Below are 19,012 nucleotides of genomic sequence, written 5' to 3'. Positions count from 1 at the left end.
ATCTGCGTGTGTCTGCCTGCGTGCACCGGCGTGTGTGTGTGCGTAAGTGGGCTTTCAGAATGAAATTTCAGTGCCGAGAGCAGTCGTGTTGTCCATGTTGCACTGTAGTCTGGAGCACAGGAGAGTAAGACAGAAGAGTGTAATCTTATTTGTGTTCCAATGGCAATCATTTAATGCTGCAAGTTATTAAAAAATAATTAAATTACTAAACCCAACATGTCGCTAGGACTTAGAACAGGAGGTCAATGTGATTTGACTCCTTAAGTTAGGAAGGGACGCTGGTGAATTCCAATTGCTTTAAAATTTTGCTGCTTCATTCTGTTTCTGGTATAGAAATATGCACGAGACTGAAAAATAATTTATTTCTCTAGAAGCAAGAGTAAATCACCGTATATAATTATGTATATTTGATTATAATAATAAATGCTGAGAGGTGCTTGGTGGTTATCACAGTCTCTAATTTAGTTGTTTTTGGAATTAAATATAGTCTGGAGGGGTTGTTTTGCGAGACTAATATTTTGGAAATAACATTTTTAGGGGAAACTTAAGAATTTTTCTTTTCCTTTTCCCCAAATAAACTACAAATAGGTGTGCATTATGCAGTGATTCAGAACAGCTAAAATAGATTTGTATGTGGAATGCTTTTTATATAGTAAATACAACACAGGGACAGTACAAGCGAATTCAGATTTAATATGTCAACTCAATCAAAAGTCTCTATTAATTTCAAAACCTCGTTAAGAAAAACTGGGCTGGCAATGTACTGGATTTGACTACAGTTAATGAAAATTAATTTTACAGGTGGTGTTTGGTTGTGTTTCTGCTTTGGTGAGATGGGTGGCTGAGCCAAAGCAGGCACAGCACACGATTCATTTCTTTTTTTTTTTTTTTTTTTTTCCAGAGCAATGCTTAGATTAGAAATGAACGTTTGGCATTGAGTTGTTGGTGCTGTTGTTATTTACTATTATACAAGGAAAGCGTTTAGCTCTATGATTTGATTTGATTTTGTAGCTCCTATCCCCTTAAACAAGCTGTGTAGCTTGTCAGAGATCAGGACAGGTAGAATGCACAGCAGGCGTCTGATTTGAGCCAGTTACTCATTTGCTGAGTGTTTGTGTTTATGCAAAGGGGCCTCTTCCTGCATATTTAATCTAGAGTAAGGCAGTGGCTTTTGTTGTGTTTAGACCACATACCTTCAGTCCTTCCTTACACTGCAGCCAGTGTTGAAGCACAGAAAGGCTGGATAGTCAAAAGTGCTTTAGTGTTTTCAAACTCTCAACTTTCTGCAGTTGGTTGGGAATTACTGTACGTACAGCTCTCAGCCTTTTCTTCCTCATTAATGGGTAAGTTTGCACTGCGGTAGAATAAGATACTTTTGTTTCTCTTCCATTTTAAAAATGCAGAAAATGTTTGTTTGTTTGTTTGTCTGAATTGTCCAAAGCTCCTGAAGCAAACCTGGTCCGTTCAGGGAGTTTGTTGCAGGGAATTAGACGAAGAATACAGGTGTTTCTGGAATATAGTTGCGAATAAAGTCCTAAATGCCGTGCTGCAATAGGCAGGTATTTGCGGGGGGGCAGCGGGGGGAGTGAGTTCGGTGTTATTATTCTTTGTACTAACAAATCCTGTTTTGTAACTATCCTGAAGATAATGCTTCCATTGTTAGCTAAAAGCTTTCAAACAGTGTGCAACACAGAACTGCAAAAGCAGCAGCAAAAAGAGAAGAAGGAGAGAAAAAAAAAAAAAAAAACACCCTCTGGTCTTTATTGTTTCCTTAGCAAGGGTCCTCACTAGAATGTCTGCGCTGTAATAGGAAGGTTTTTCTTATGTGGAAATTGAATCGTCTCTTCATTGATATTAATAGCACACTAGAGATGTTAGCCATGATGCAGAGTACCAGAACTGTGGAGTAGGAAACCTGATATTGCAGGGGGAAAAAATGACAGTCCTATTGCTCCTCAGTGTGGGAGACATCCCTCCATGAGAGCAGAGTTTGCATAATGGCATCCTAGCTTAACTATTTACTATAGGTATTTTAATCTCGAGCTCTTTCTTTTAATATAGATGTAATTACTCTCGCTCGCTCTCGCACTTATTAACAGTGCAGCTCGGTTTCTGATTCAGTCTGAACAAATTAGTTTTAAAAATGACTTTCCAGAAAATCCATGCGGTGTGCCTGCACAATGTATACTGTATATGCAGCGTACGCTGCCTTAGGAGAACGCCGGGGTCCAATGAGAGGGAATTGGTATAAAAAATTAAAGAAAAGATGACAAAGGGCACGTCTTCAAAGCAGACGATTGTAGTACAGACAGCGTTGGGAGAAATGTGGAAAATGTGCACCGAGGCCAGAAGTAGTAGTTTTGGTTACCAATTAACTATTTCCTTCGTTTGAGTAACTCCTCTCAAACAGAAGAGTGTGCTGTTCCACCACATGTTGGAAAGTGTGAGAATCTGAATAAAATTTCATCAACCTTATTAAAATGTGTAGGGACTTTGGTCTTCTTGGGTACAAATCAGCCCACAGACTCAGAGGCATTTATTAACAATAAAGACTGCCGAGGGTTTTTAATAACAAAATTACAAATACCATATCTAATTGTAAGCGTATTACTTTTATGCACCAGTTAAAAAAAAAAAAAAAAAAAAAAACTTTTTATGAGGAAAAGTACCTCAGTCAAAGCACCTTGTGTGATTAGTGCTATTGTATTCTTAAATTTTGATTGATAGAGATAATAGTTTTCACTTAAAAATACAGACAGGTACTTTAACTTTCCATGACAATAGCTATTTGCATTTCTTTTATCTTTTTGTTTAACATTTGTGGGGGTTGGGACGGATTTGATTATTAACTCTTATTGCACACCGAGGTAAATGCTAAAACAAAGCTTTTGTTAAAGCTTCAAAGGTAAAACAGCAAATATTGTTTTTAGCCTTCAATATTTCCCGGCTGTGCAGGGATACCTCGCCGGTCCCTCCCCATGGCCGTGACCAGCAGCCGCGCTCGGCCGCCAGGTAAGAGCCGGGCCCTGGCGCCGGGCCTGAGGGGCGCTGAGGGGGCCGGGGGCCCTCGGGGCGGCCCGCTTCGGCCCTGCCCGGCTCGGCTCGGCCCCGCTCGGCCCCCGGTGGCGGCGGTGAGCCTCGCCGAGCCTCGCCGAGCCGTGCCGGGCTGCGAGCGCTGCCCCTCGGCCGGGGCCGGCAGCGGCTGAAGCGAGGAGCCGAGAGCGGCGCCCAGGTCACGGCGGGGGAAGCGGCAGCGTTTCCTAGGGGTGTCGCTTCACCAGGCAGCCCTGAGTGACTGCTGGGGGAGTCTCGAAAAGTAACGGGCTTTTTTTTTATTATTATTATTCTTTCCTTTTTTTTTTTTTTTTTTTTCTTTTTCTGGCTTCTCAGAGACGCCACAAGCCCTACGCCCACAGTGGCGAAGGGGAAGGGGTGCTCCTGCCATGCCTCCGCTGAGGCGAGGTCAAGTTGGCAGGAGGGCGCTGGAAGCAGCCCCAAAGCGGCTGAGGCTGGCACCGAGGCTGGCACCGAGGCTGCCAGAGTTATTTCAAGGAGCAGGGGGGGATTGCGAGAGCGTGGAGCAGGCGGCAGCGCTGGGGGCGCAGGCTGGCCGTGCTGGGGAGATGGCCTCGCACCCTTGGGTGGGCTCTGGGTGGGCTCCGGGTGGCTTTTGGGGTCCTGGAGTCTGCAGGGCTCAGCTCCCGTCTCTGGCCAGCTCTGGTGTGCAGAGCGCTGCGTGCGAGGCTAATAACCGAGCCGTCACTGAGAGATGCGAGACTGGCAGTCGGCGTGCAAATTCTGCGTTGGAAGCGAGCTGTTCTGAACTTGTCTGCGAGCTGCACCCGTGTTTCCTGTCAGAGCTATTAAAAAGCAGGGCAGGGATGGAGCGTGATTAGTTCTGTAGCACTGGCTTACGCCGAGTGATTCTTTTCCAAGGTTACAGTGGACTTGAAAGGTAATATTATTTTGAAAGGGAAAATGTGCCGTGCCTAGCTTTGTCCTCGTGCCGTTATTTATTTTAATTTTATTTCTGTTTAGAATAAATAAAAAGCACCAGCCAGGAATTCTGAACAGCCTGCTAATGACTGAAAATGAAAATGCGGTACGATTTGCTCACTCCTTCCACCGAGAAGCAGCAAGGCAGTGAGCGTTAATATCCCTGGGTTTTGGCCTGTACCAAATCCATTTCCCCCTCTTCAAAGCGAGGTGAAAGAAGTGCACTTAGGCTCTCGCAGTTTTACTGTTCACCTGCGTTTCACTTTCTGAGGAGGTGATAATGACTCCTGGTAAAGAAATTCTCCCGTACTGTGCCCTGTGATATTTAGTATGCACCGCACAATAAAAAGTAGGCACCTTGATAATGGTCAGAAAAAAATAATTTTCTTCAGAGTATTTGAAATATTTTCTTTAATATATATATATTTAGGTCGCTAGGTTTCTGGAGGGGAAAAAAAGGGGGGGACAATAAAACTCAAGAGGCTATTCTGAACACCTTCACAGCAGTTCTACATGTGACCTGCGTGTGTTGGTACAGGTAGCCCAGCCGAGTGCACTGATAGGAAACCTGTCCGCAGGATTGTGCCCACAAGCATGCCTCACGCCAGCTGTTGCACTTCCCGATCAGTGTACACCCTGTATTTTCAGGATTGAAAAAAAAAAAATCAAATGAAAACCATTTTTTTTCTCTTACACATGTATAGTTAACAAAATCATTGAGTGCATCTGTTCCCTTACAGGATAACAAAATAATAATAATGACAATTGCAAGGCACATTTCAGGCTGTGTGTGACTCAGTGAATTTTGAAGGGAAGGAAATAGCTGTATTAGATGGTTCACTTTATTTAGATGAATTTATTGCACAGAAGTGCTTATTTTGATTAACAAGTTTTGATATTTCAAAGCTTTCAGGAAAACTGCTAGTTAATATTTTTAATCAGACACATTAAATATATTTCAGCTGATCTTATCTGAGAAAGATCAATGGAAATAAAAATTCAGAAATATTTTTTTGTTGCACTGTTGTGTGTGTGTGTTCTCTCTCTTCCCTCTCTCTCTCTGAATATAAAGTGTGCTTTCTAGGTAATGACAGGGAGATTCCCTCTCTAGTTTAGGTTTCCAGTAATGATTTGTAGGCTGCTCAGGGCTGGGACACTGGCAAAAAAAAAAAAAAAAAAAAAAAAAAAAAGGCATAAAGATGTGAATAGTTCTAAGCAGGGAAGCAGTTCAACTGATGTGCTTCTTTCCTGTATAAAATTACTTACAGTCAGTTTGTGTGGGTTCAAGTTCTTTGTTAATCTGTTTCTGCCTATACCAAAGGCTATTCTATTTGGATACTAATAAAAATGTTGCTCTTTTATTTTGGACTTTATTCTGCAGAACTGTCTATCTCTGTATATTCTTCATATTTGTGGTTAATTTGGCTTTGCAGTAATCACATGGAGTTGGGACTCCAACCTACAGCCTCAAAATCACCTCCATGTCCTGGTGGAGGAGACCACTAAATTAAATAAGTGTTTTGGGGATCAAAAGTGCTAAATGGCCTGACCCAACAGCAGGTAAAATGGCAAAGCCCTCTTCTCTTTTTGTCTTGTCCCCTTGTACCAAATGAAAAGGGCCTGATCCAGAGTAATAGAGGGTCTTTCTCTTAAAGCCAGCTGAGAACATCATGGCACTGCCTCAGGTTGTGATCTTTTTAGGATTGTTAAGGGCTGTCTCTCCAAAACCCCGTTGCAAACAGCTATTATAAAAAGTACTTCTGTATTCAAGGATTTCAGAGTGCATTAGAAAAACATTTACCCATCTTGCAGATGGGTAAACTGAGGTGCTTGGCGAGCAAATCCGATGTTTTCAGGAATGTCTGGTAAAATCTGACCAGAGCAAGTAGTTTTGCATGGACTTTTCCCTGTGTGTAATCCCACTTAAGCCGGTGGGACTGTGTCACAGGCGTTTGGAGAGCTTCCCTCGACAAATGAGACACGATGACCACTAGTGCTCGCAAAGTGGATTTTTGTGTGTGGTTTGGTTTTCTATTTTAATCATCTCCTTGAGGGGAAATATGAGTATTGTGAAGTGTCTTGCTTTGGTAGGTTGGGATTTTTTCTTTGTTTGCTCCACACACACACTTGCAGTGTTGATGGTGCTTCGTGTTTATCTTAAAGACAGCGTGATGGAAGGAATGTGTGTTGCACACATCAATTCACTCACCCATATAAACATTTTCAGGAGGAAAGTCTGTATTTGTATTTCTGCATTTTGAGATACTCAACTTTTAGACTACTAATGAGAAATTTTCACAGGTGGGAACAGCTGTCTCTGCTGCTCATTTTAATTTCAGTGCTACGTTATCCAAATTTTTTGAAATTCAGGTAGCTTAAAGAGCAACTTAGACAACTAGAAACGAAAGCAGCCCAGGTATCAGTCAGTGACTGATTCGTGGGAAGAGCTGAAGTCTCCTGAACCCTCGCTGCCTGTTGACCTTTGTTGACCACATTTGTCTCCCCTGAGTTAATGTCGGGCCAGTGTTACCAGGCTTCCTTGGGGTGTGTTTGTTTCAGATATATAACAACCATGTTTAGAAAAAGTTAACCTGTCTTTTACAGTACTACCAAAAGATTTATTGTATGCACTTTTTATGCAAACGTGTAATTTTCAGCAGTTTCCTCAAAAAGTACATTTTAAGGTTGTTTCTTCTGCTATCAGGAAGAGTCAGGGTAGAAATGAAGTCTGCTTGCAAAATACTGCCAAAGAGAGATCTGACTGCCAAATACCCAGAAAATTTATAAACCAGATAAATATGAAAAGGGGTTTAAAGTGTCAAGTCCAAGATAACCCCTGCTGCAAAGCAGGATAAAAGCCTTTATTGTTGCTAATCTAAGAGCACATCATATGTCAAAGGTCATGTATTTTACATAAAAGATGTATTGTTTTACATACTCTCAGGAAGGTGAGACCTGACCTGTTATGATGGAGTAGTGTTATGTCCTTTAGAGTGCAGAATCGGTGCCTTACACACGTACCAGTGAAGCTCATAGAGCTTCCTATGCAGCAGACATGTACACAGCTTGGCCCCTGATCTTCTGGTATTTTGCTGCGAGTACCGTAAAAAAAAATATAAAAAAAAAAAAAAAAAAAAAAAAAAAGAAAAAATGCCAGTGAGCAGCAGACAAAACCAATATTCATTTCATCTCAAGGTAACCTTTTTTTTTTTTTTTTTTCCTGGTGAAAAATAATCAGTTTCAATGGTAAAGAAGTAATGCCTCATTCTCACTGTGAAAATATTTTTCCTTCCAAAATAAATGGCAGATGAGTACATTTTCTTTTGAAATAATTTTGCGAAGATTCTGATTTTTCCCAGAGGTTGATATTTCACTACTTCAGTAAAAAGCTTCACCTACTGATGTAAATGGCATAAGTTACCAGTTGGTGAGTTTCACAAACACCCCCAAAACTCCACCTCACTGTGTGAATTTTGTGAAATGGAGTTTCACGTAGCACTGTCTTACACATCCACATGTCACTGACTTTCCGTTTCATATGATGTCATCTGTGTCGGCAAATTATCGCATATTTCTTTCTGGCTTTACTCTATATTACTCTGCACCCCTGCAGCAGAACATTAACATTTCAGTGAAATTGTTATAATTTTACTCTTATTAAGGTATTCGGTCAATTGATGTGGAATTAATTCTGAATGCTGTTAGTGGTTTGAGTGAGTAACTTGATCTAAATTAATAAACAAATGTTTTTCTTTTCTCTTGTACCATATGTTGATCCCAATTACATGAACAGAAAGTGGCAGATTGTCATGTTTCTTAAAAGATTACATACTCTTTTGCATAAGAGAGAGTACACAAGATGCAGTAATATACAGGGTAAAAAAAACTGCACGTGCTGTTTTCTCCCTCCTACTTTTTATAAAGATGCACTTTAATTATTTCTCTCTTTAATACTCGCTGTTCTTACCACCTTGGCATACTTGGTGTGCTCTGGTTATGCTTAACCAGAAGAAATCCCGAGACAGTAAACAACTTTTTGAATTAGGCGTGGAAGATGCAGCTAGTTTCAAAAGCTTGTGGAGGGCTGTGTCTCTGTAGAAAAGGATGAAAAAGGAAAGGATCCAGAAGCTAAAATAGACATGGTTACAACCGGTCTTAAAATGCCTTAAGTAAGGAGAACCCATTCAGACAATAGTCAGCTTTCTGAAACAAAGGACTGAACTCATATATTATTCAAACTAAAAATAGATTGATAGACATCAAGATTAGGAAAGTTTATGCTAGAGAACAAAGATGTCTCATCTCCATGTTCTTATTTTTTCTCCTCCCTTTCTTTTTTTCCTTCCAAAGACCCAGTTGTTCTTGTTGAACTGAAGAGCCTCACACGGGCTGGTACTGATAAGCAGCAGCCCTGTGACTTGATTGTTTTTATTAACTCTCTCTGAAAGTCATTCACCATTAAACACGATTAGATTCATTTGTTGCTTTATTTATGTTTGTACTTGCAAATGTGGTGCCAATGAAAATGCTTGGGTGGTGCTGCTGACGCTGACCCGGTAGTCATGTGTGTTGCCTTCTTCTCTGCAGGGTAAGAAGAGTGACTTCTTCGGGTGGCTGTAGCTGAAGATTGCTTTACAGGAGCAACTGGAGAAGGTAAATACAAATACTGTTGTACACATAGTTCCTGAAGCATGTCTGAACCAAGGACCTGATCCTGCAACCCCCGTGAACGTGCCTAGTAAAACATAAGCAAGGGCTCCTCTGGCAGCATGGATGAGAACCGCAAGGTTGGGCTTGGCACTGAGCTTTTGGAGCCACTGCTGTGCCTTAAACACGTGCTGTGCCTGGGAAGTCGATGGTTTAGGTGCCTGGTTTCATTCCAGGAGAAAGGCCTCAAAGATGCCCTTTGGGGCTTTCAGCCATGTGCTGTAGGGGCTGTCTGAGGACCGAATGGAGCCTCTTTGTGAGTGGGAAGGCCCAGCTCCAGTTCCTCTTGGTGGCCACGTGGCCAGCCCATGGCCGCCATTCACGGGTGCTGGGCTGGGAGCTGCAGCAGCCCTGCCCTGCAGGAGGGTTCCCTTGTTGGGGCAAATCCCTGGGAAATGAATGGTCAAGTTAGCTGCGGTGCTGCTTCACCCTGCCTTTACGCTCCTGGGTTTACAGCAGTGCACCGGAGAGCAGAATTTAGCTGTTAATTTGATTGCTTATTATCACTGCAAGAATTAAAACGCATGCTTTTTAGGCTTTTGGAACACAGTAAAAAGGAAAAGAAATATCACTCTCTGCAAAACGATTTTTATTTAAAGCAACATGAAAGTCCCTTCCTTCTAAATTAACTCCTTACCTCTCTTCTGGTCCAAAGTTTCGAGTTGGAAAGGAATATTAACATCACAAAAGTGGTGATTCATAAAATTAACTTGCAGAAGACAGGAGTAACGCAGATCAGCGTTTGGTACTGAAGGGTGTCATCTGACTGAGGTTCATATGGCTGCTTTATAATCACCTTCTTTCAGAAATTAATAGTCGGTTAAGCACCATAGCAACAAGCAACACTGATGTAAGCGCTGAGCAGTGGCTGCTGTTCGCTGTGATGTCAGTGTTCGTTAGTACTGTTCTCTTGACCTTGTTTGAATATAAAATGGTGATTTCATTTTAAACTTAGAATTTTACGGAGTGACTAAATGCATCAGAGTGAATTAGAGCTATTTTTATTTTTAATTTTATTAAAATGTACTTCAAGAGGGGAAAAATGTCCCTGTTCTCTTCTGTTTTAAATTAAAATAGATCTGAGGAAGATGTGGGTCTTTTTTTCAGTTCTTTGTTGCCAAAAATATCTATTTAGTGAGGATGAAATTCACGAAGTTCAAGAGAATAGTGCAGTCCTTGGCCATCCCCATGATATATGTAAGCTGTGTAATATATTCCTCTCTTCAAGATCTGAATATCACAGTTTTTGCTTGCTTGTTTGTTTTCTTAATGTTGGATCCCATGGAACATTAGATGCATTTCAGCTACTGAAGAAAGAGCAGATCCTGTAGTTTAAGATGGTGCCTCCTTGCCCAACAGTGATGTTCCCCCTGTGGGTTTCTGTGAAGAAAGGAAACAGACTAAGTCCCAGGTGCATCAGACTGCCTCAGAATTTGCGGGATTCTTGTGGAGCCATGGTCGGTGTGTGGCCATGATGCTATGTGACCTGGCAAAATTAAGAATTTTGGTTATGATAAATGCAAAACGCTACCTGTAGACCTCTTTTCAAACTGCAAAACAAAATTCACAACCTAAAAATAGATTTTTTTTCTCTGCATCCTTAAATGGTAGGACTTGGTTATGTGACAAGGTATGGATTTGTCCTGCTTTCGCTGCTATGTGGGGTGCTCTTTCCAACAGAAAGCTATTTGCTCCAGGGTCTGTCCATAATCTTGCAAAATGTTTCATAAAATAAAGCCATGAGTGATATGTGGTCTAAGAAACTGGATGTCAAATTTCAACTGGGTGAGAATTGAAACTGCCGAGATAATAAACCATGAGAATAGGAGATAGTAATGGAAATAGTGATAGAGTCCTAATTAGAGCCGTGCCACTGAAACAGGGAAGGTTAAGGGTTTGGTTGATTGAGTTTGAGCTCAATTGCTTGATAGCTTAATTTCAGGTGAAATCCCATCTTCGGAGTTAGCGGTTAAGCCACTCAGTGCAGCTACAGAGCAGGACTCTGTACTCCTTGAGGAGCGGCCGTGTGGCCCCGAGCGCCCCGGAACAGCGGCGAGCCTGGCCTCGGGCATGCGGAGCGGGATGCAGGACAGACCTGATAAATAGATTTTTATACTTGTGTTTTGTTTGCTGCTTTTTTTTTTCTTTTTTTTCCCCTCTCCTGTCAACTCCAAAGAGCTCTGAACAGAGGCACAGACTGAATAGATACAGCAAGGGGCTTTGATGGTTAAACCTTCAGAATTAAGATGTTTACATTCTCCTTTATTTAGCATTGTTAGGCATAATGCCTAATTATATACCAGTTTTTCCTCAAAGTAAGAATTTGAATTGAAATGTTTGATTTGGGGAGAAGGGAGGGGAAATGTATTTTTACAGAATTATGGACAATAGTGTTAGTTTTCCAGGAGCATTCATTTGTTTAAATGTATGTAAAAGCATTTTCAATAATCAAACACCATTCAGCGAGCATTGTAAATCAAGGATAGCTTGCATGTTGAAAAATTGAAAAGTACAAAACATGCTACTAAAGTTGTACATTACCGATAACAAAAGACACATGCAGACTTTAAGATAGCAAAGATAGAATCCTTTAGAAAACCCTTAACAGGGGGAAAAATCAACACAAAGGATTTAGCAAAGTTACACTTAGTTTAAAATTCCAAATCTTAATGCTTGCCAGAGTTAAATGTTGATTAAATGCCGATAATAAAACAGAAGCTGCCTTCTGTAACTCAGCATTGGATGATGGTCAACAGATAAATCTGTGGGTCTGAGGTCTAACTTTGAGTGTGTGTGCGTACGTATATTTATATATATTTTCTCCCTTCCCTTCAAGTTAAGAGAAAGGTCAGAACGATATTTTTTTTTCTTAAGCTCAGTACAAAAATGGGTTGCACAATTTGTGTGGAAAACGAAGTGGTTTTGGCACCAAAAAATATTTTTTCATCTGGAATCTCCCCATTTTGTTCCATCAGGAAGAGACAGTGCTCAAACTGGGTTGGTGTGTTGCTGTGCCATATCTTTGCTGGCCTCTGCATGCATCTGCTCCTTTGTATTTGCGTGATTCATTAACAGGAGGAGCTCCAGACAAAAGTTAAAACCCTGAAACAGAATTTAGAAGAGAAGTTTGTTAATAGTGTGTGCAGCTTCTCCTAGGTGCTCTTCTCACTGGTTGCTTTCCAGGAGACGTGCTGGTGAGGTCCTTACTTCTGTTTTCTGTACAGGCTGATGACAGTGATACTTGCACCTCAGGCAGTGGGAAGTTAGTAGGGATGATGTCTACTGAGTTTGGCACCTGGACTTTTCCTGCTTTTGACCTAATGGTCTTAAAGCATGTTGCGGCACAGAAACAGCCATTGCTCCACAAAGATGCAGTGTGTGGCTGTTCATAGGCCTTCTGAGTGTGTTGTAGTCAGAAGTACGTGACAGAGCAGACAACCTGCTGCTTCGAGATTTTCTCCTGTTTTCTCTGCAACAAGCCCAAATTACATACAGCCATGCTAGAAGTATTTTGCCTCAGTGCTTATAACACAGCCAGTAGGAAGTAGGGATCTGGGAGGCCCTCCTCAATGTCTGCTGTGGGTGGAGTGTTGGTCATGTAGCTGAAGCTGTCAGTGTCTGTCAGGACACAACTAAGAGTGGCTTCGTTTACTTTCTCATTGTTGTGAGAAGCTGAAATACCCATCTTGCCAAGACCTTTGAGTTACTCAAACTGAAGAGTAAAGTCTGGTGCAAAGTCTTTCTGTAATCCGTAGTAATAGAAATTACAATATTACCTGCGTGTTCCGTGATAAACACCCAAAAAGGTTGTGTGTGGACCTTTGGCAACGCAAACTGTTTCAAGACCTTACCTTGTTTAATTAAAGGTTTATTCCAGAGATGGGTGAAGCTGTGAATTTTCTGAAGCAATTGGGTACAGAAGATTTAGAAAATAGATTAAGACATTTTGGAATAATTTAGAAGTATTTGAGCAAATCTCATTAACATGGACCAGTAGCATGCTGTATTGAAGACTTCAAAGATCTGTCAGAGGAGTTCTTTCTGTGCTATTGTCTGCCAGCATTAGCAATCTCAAGAGAACATCATTCTTTTGTTTGCTTTTGGCCCATTTAGCTTTTCTTCTCCTTAATGTTCCTTAATGTATTATAAATCTTCAAGTGGGCTGGTAGAAAAATACGTTTCTCAGCTTTGAGATAGTCAGTGGCAGGTTTTGATCCTCTTGTCTGATGCTTTTGGACCAAATCCTTCTGGTCTTCATGAAGAATGCTAGAACGAGTCAGATTTGTCCATAATTTTACATAATCTCGCAGTATTTCTTCCGTTTAACTTATGTAGGTGCTCAGTATGATCTTAAAAACGCCAGTACTGATTTGCATTACCTCATGCGTTCACAGTACCATTATTTGTTTCAAACCTGTGAAGATCTTGAAGCACAAGACTGAGTGGTTCATGTACACCTCCAGACTGTATCCCTGCAGTGTTGGGCAGGTGTTGAAGGTGTGTGGCCTGTGTCATTTGGGAAAGGAGTTGGCTGGACTGAGGAAGGAATTGTGAACGATGTGGTAGGAACGGCAGCGGTCGCATTACTCCAGAGCCCAGGCGCGGGCCGCAGATCAGGTAGCCTGAGCTCGTGCTCTGTCACAACCACAAAAGCAGTGGTGATGGCAAGATCCAGCTCTAAACAACCTATTTCTGAGTTACGGATTGTTTTAAAGCTTGCCCCTATGCCAGGGGCTGGTGAGGGCTGTTCGCTGGGGCCGGTGGGCAGCACTGCGGCCTGCTCCTCAGCGCCTCAGCCAAGAGCCTCCGGGAGGCCGCAGGCTGGAGAGCTGCCTCAAAACACTGCTGTGAAGGCGGTGCATGTTTCTGCTTCACAAAATCCAGGGATGTGAGCAAATGACACCAGAAATAGATCCGTATTGCATATTTCATATTTTATTTGGTCATCTCTGAGGTCATTGCCTGTTGCCTTCCACCATGCCAGGAGCAGATCTTCCGGCACGCTTCACTTACGGTCCTGCAGCGGTAGCAGCGATATTTTACAGTGGCAGTGTTACAAGCCCAGTGATGTCAGTGGGCATTACGGGAGGCCACCCTTTTATTTGGTAGCTCATACTGAAGCCAAGGCATTTAAAAAAAAAAAAAGGAGTTTTTGGCCCTGATTGCCTGCCCATATTTCTCATCGCAACGTATGAAAGCATTTTTCACTGCTGCTAATGGCAGGAACTTCAGACGCCACCTCCAAGATGTTTAATTGCTAAGTGTTTCTCGCAGTGCAATCTGTGAATTTTAATTTGGGGCTCTCCCACCTCTGCCGGCCATCTACTTTGCAGTGTGTTTTGCGTAATACTGCTTAATTGCTCAAAAGGGTCATTTCTGACTCTGAGCTCACTGTTTATTTTTTTAGTAGGGTAGCACAAACATTTGGACATTTTGTAACTAAGACTCTGACGTCATTTCCATTGCAAACCATTAATATCAGTAGTTTATAATACGGCTTTTCAGGATACATTTTGTTGAAATATGATGATGTCTTATTTTGTTTAAGAAAAATAGAATTGTTTTCTCCTTTTTTTAAAAAAAAAAAAATTGAAGATAAATTGGTATCTTTTGAGTAATAGGTCAACTTTCTTCTCCTGCCGTACCCTTTTTGTTATTTTTAATAGCCCTTGTGTTTATCCGTATTAGCTGTAAGACAAGTGTTTCATTTAATTCTGTGACATGTTAAGGGTCAGTGGATCCCACTGATGGAAGGAAACGTCTGTGGAAGGGCACAGCATTTCCTGCTACTAGGGCACTTCCACCAATGGAACAGTGGGACACAGGCATGACATTACTAATTGTTTGTAAAGATCTTAGAAATAGAAAGTGCTACATTTAAAAGCCAACAGCAGCATAAATCAATAAAATAGGCAATGAGACCATTTCCTTTTTTCAGGGGAAGGGGGATTTTTTTAACCCCTTTTTAACTGGAAAGACATCATGCAGTTAATTTTACAGCTTGTGTTTGCTCTATTGCTGTCATCAGTCTTCCTTTAAATTTTATTCCAATAATAGGGGAAGATAATTTTTATTGGATTTTTTTTGTTTGTTTTTTAAAGCTTTACTGAACACAATTGGGACACTGTTAAAAATGTTATTATTGGAAAACAGCTGAGGAGTGGTTTCTGAAGAAGCACAAATTCTTTTGCATCCTTATTCGTCTGAGGTCTGATGTCCAATGAGAAATAAAGTGTGCTTTTATTGTTTGTTTCCCTTTGTCTTAAGGAGGAATAGATGATTCCTTTTGGTGCTACTTGCTTAGAGTATTCAAAGCTCTGAGCTCCGTTTTGGAGAATGTTGAAATAAACCCACAGGAGGTCTTGTAAAAGTTGTAAGAAATTGTAAGCATGTCTGCTGAGTCAATTATATGAGACAAATTGCCAGGGTAAGGCTGCAAGGTTCCAAACTTGTTATTTACTCTCTGCCATCCTTAAAACAATTCATTTTTGCCTTTGATTTCACAGCAGATAAATACATGTTTTGGAGGAAAAAAATTATATTAATTAGACAAAATATTATGTAAAACTTAAGGAAGTATCTGGATTTGTGTTGTTGTAGTTAAAAGCAGAATTTGGCCTATCCTTCTTCTGAAAGTTGGAAAACTGAAAAAATACAGTTTAAAAATGCAGACTTTGGCTTTTTAAAACTTCTTAATGAGACCTGAGTGCAGGAGGCAGTGTTCCTTAGATCATTTGAATTTTAATGTTGAAGTTACTCTTTAAAAAACAAAAAACACAAATCCCAACTTGAATCTCTGAGAGCATTCACGATTTTTTGCCGAGTCCATTAACCCTGTAAGGAGTTCCAGAGAATTACTTAAAGAGTAGCATAGATCCCACGTGTATAGTGTGTCTTGGCTAGTTCCCTAAACCTCTGTGTAGTTAGCGGGTCGTATGTTGATGATATGCAGGCCAGCTGGAGCCATGGATAACTTGGTTTGGAACATATCCTGATCAACTGTAGTACTTTCTAGATACTTGATAAGGTCCACAAGTCCAGTAAGGGCCCTCTCCTCCTTTTCCAGTCTCTCCTTTTCCATCCCCATCAGCATGGAAAGCTCGGAGCAGAGCTGGGGCACTGGTTGGGTTTGACAGACCCGGCTCCTGCTGAGCTCAAGCCGTGGTTCCCAGCCGGGCAGGATGCAGCAGCGTGGTGCATCCCCATATCATGCTCACCTCGCCGCTTGGGGAGCCTGTCTTTGAAGCTGCCCTGGAAGGAGCTGCTGGAGGGGAATGCTTGTAGTGAATCTTAACGCTCTTCTTGCATCTGAGGGGTAGAGCTGTGTGTGTCTGTCCACCCTGCACATCTGATGGGCTGCCATGGGGGAGCAAACTGCCTGGCTGATCCATTGCGTGGGAATATTGGGGTAGGATTTTGGTGAGGTGTTGATGCTGTTTGTCCCTTAGATTTAATCTGTTCTTGCCAAACTCCCTTCTGCTGTGTTCTCTCTCAGATAGCAGTGGCCATCTCAAGGTGCATGCAGCAAGGGGAGTGCTCGGGGCTTCCCACCAAACACCGTGTGCTGCACTACGGCTACGGGGGCACCTGTGCCAGGGAGAATGAGAGATTTTCCCATGGGAAGTCATCAGTAATTGAAGTGATAAAAGATGGATGTGATTGTGTCTGGCACCTCCTCATAGCTGAACTGGTGGTTGAGCTTTAGGTTCTGTTTCTATTCCAGAAGTGATTTCTGGTGGTATTGCCACGTGTGATTGTGGACCTTGGGAGAAGTGTTGAAAAACAGTTTCTTCTCCTTATTCTTGCCTCTGCCTCCTCCACACGAGCTGCAAGTGCCAAGGCTACAGGACTGCGAAGAGAGCTGCTCCATCATGAGTTCATGTACCATCACCTCCCCTCTACCCTTCACTCGAGTCTCCTCTCCTGTCTGTCTTCACTCTTAGGAAGAGCACTGCTGCTATCGGCAGCATTACGGGACACAGGCAGAGGGCAGACCCCAAAACGCCTCCCTGAGGGGCCCTGGCCTCTCCCTCCCTGCTGATCCCACTGCAGCTGTATCTGGCCAGGCACAAAGTCCCCCAGTGAATGGGACATTGCCCATCTGCTAAGAAGATCTGCCCTAAAAGGCGGAGGAGCACGGGGTTAGGGGTCTTCATGCTCACTTTCACTTAGGGCGATGGAGGGTGGGAGGAGGCTGTGCGGGAGGCAGCATCCACAGGACAAGAAGCTCTTTCCAAGAGAAGAGGAAAAAAAAGGTCTAGACAAGCTTTGTAGACATACGAGGAGACCTCCTTTTGAAAGCTATCTGTGTACAGTTATACCTGATAATTTCCCCAGATTTTCTCCCCTGTCATTGACATCCCGTCTGGTCACTGCCCATGAAGAGCGATCTGTGGCATCATCTGGGTAAGACCTTCGTATGTCTCTGTGGGAGAAGTAGAGTTTATCATAGTTTTATATTGGGTTTCCCTCAGCATGTAACTGGATGCATTAATAGTGACATGATCCCGGTGTGACCTGGACTTTAATGGGTTTGAACTTGGAACTGTTCAAACATTAAGAAAAAGCCCTCGCTCCCTGCGTGTATTCAGCAGCTGCTTTTTATATGCAGAACCCTGAGCTGCAAAGGTTCAATGGCGGCGTATTTTCAACTTTCAGATGAAAAGGACTAAATAACTGCCAAAAACCGGGCTATTTCTCTCCTGATGCAGATGTGTGACTGCCAGGACACACATACATCAAAAAGACAACGTGCCTCTGAGCACTTTAAAACCTACTGCTTTGTTTTGTTTTGCTAGAGGCAAACAAAATGTCAACCCCCTCAGTCTTGGGAGAGGGTTTGTGCTGGTAACGTGTGCTTCTCTCAGGGCATGGGCCTGGGAGCCAGGATTTGGGGTTTGTTTCCCCACCTCTGCAGCTGAGTCACTTCGTGGCACGGGTACTGTTTATTCTGGACAAAGCTTTCTTATTTTTTCTTGACTTTTGTATGCTGCCAGCTGTGCATGATGTACCATCCAGAATATACTCTTTATCGTGTGTCAAACCTTAACTCTGACAGCAAAGCTGTGAGTTGATTTTCCCATCTGCAGCGAGAGCCAGGTTTGTCCCTCACCCCCCTCAGAGGGACCTTGCAGGTGGGGTTTATCTGTCTGTTGTGTTTTCAAGTAGCTCCCAAAGGTACAAATTGTTCCTTTTTTAAAAAACAAACAAAACCCCTGCGTGGCCTAATTTCTCCACAGCTTTAGAAAGTGTCCCCCACTTCTCTCCTGCCTGGCCACGAACCTAGGAAGGCTTCTTTACCAAGTTTCCACTTGAAAGTGATTCCATTTGCCAAGTTACCAGCTACCTAAAACCAGATGGCCGTCAGGGAAGGGCTAACACCAGCCTGGCTTTACCAGTACGTGCAGAGCTGCGCAGTCATGAAGGAGAAGTTAGTCACCTGCCATCGGGGCCATTTCCACGGAGCGATGATGGAGAGACCCAGAGTAAAGATGTCTCTTTGGAGAGCCACTGACAGATTTACTGACCACCAGTTCAGGCTGGATCACCGCTTCTTTTTAGTGTTCAGAGTTGCCATGCAGCTACTTTCCTTATTAAATTGTCAGATTAGGGCCAGGCAGGTGGTTGTGTTGTAATATGTGGGTGCTGTGTGGAAAAGCGAGCCTGCCTTGCCCTGCTCCCTGCTTCCAAAAGCCAGGGCAAACCTCTGCTTTGGGGTATCCAGCTTCAGAGAGTAATAAGGGCATTATGTTCCATGCGTAACACTTGTATTTTACTGGGGATGTAAATCTTTGGGCTATGGACCACTGCTTTGGTTCAGGTTTTTCTTTAAAACATTAATGAGCATTCTAGTTTCGGGAGAGAAAAAATTTACAAGTAATGATGACATTGTGTAAAAATGTAGCAGCTAATGCATATGTTCTGTTGGTTTGCGTTGTCTTACAGGAACATCATTTCTGCACATCACTATTAACAATGCAAACACCCTGAAATGCTAATAGCACTAGTAAGCTTTTAATTCCACGGAATTTATTGCTTGCTGTATTTCCATGAATTTATAACGCTTTGATTCTTAAGAGCCCCATTTAATCAGTTTTGCCTGGCACAGAACATAATAAACAACTTGCTGGTGCTAAAGTGCCACATGGGGGAGGCTGCTAACAAGAAAGTTAAATGCTTCTGCCACTAGCAGTTTCTTCGCTGTATTTTTCATGAGCTGTTAGTACCAGTAATGTACTTTGCTAGCTTTAGAGCAGTGGTTAAACACAGTGACAAACCAAACAGCACTCCAGTGCTGTAAACACCCAAA

The 19,012-nt window shown here is 42.3% G+C and overlaps 1 protein-coding gene across 1 annotated transcript in view; it reads left to right on the top strand.

The window, feature by feature from the left end:
• The window catches only part of FOXP1 (forkhead box P1), a 320,759-nt gene that overhangs the window by 100,112 nt on the left and 201,635 nt on the right, over positions 1–19,012 (top strand). Inside the window, exon 2 of the mRNA XM_084292461.1 lies at positions 8,584–8,649. The gene's annotated coding sequence lies outside the window, so the exon portion shown is untranslated. The remainder of the gene's footprint in view (positions 1–8,583; positions 8,650–19,012) is intronic.

Source organism: Netta rufina (genome assembly GCF_964035555.1).
Source record: "Netta rufina genome assembly, chromosome: 10".
Classification (NCBI taxonomy): Eukaryota; Metazoa; Chordata; class Aves; order Anseriformes; family Anatidae; genus Netta; species Netta rufina.
Note: the sequence above shows the minus strand (reverse complement) of the source record. Positions and strands in the feature narration are given on the sequence as shown.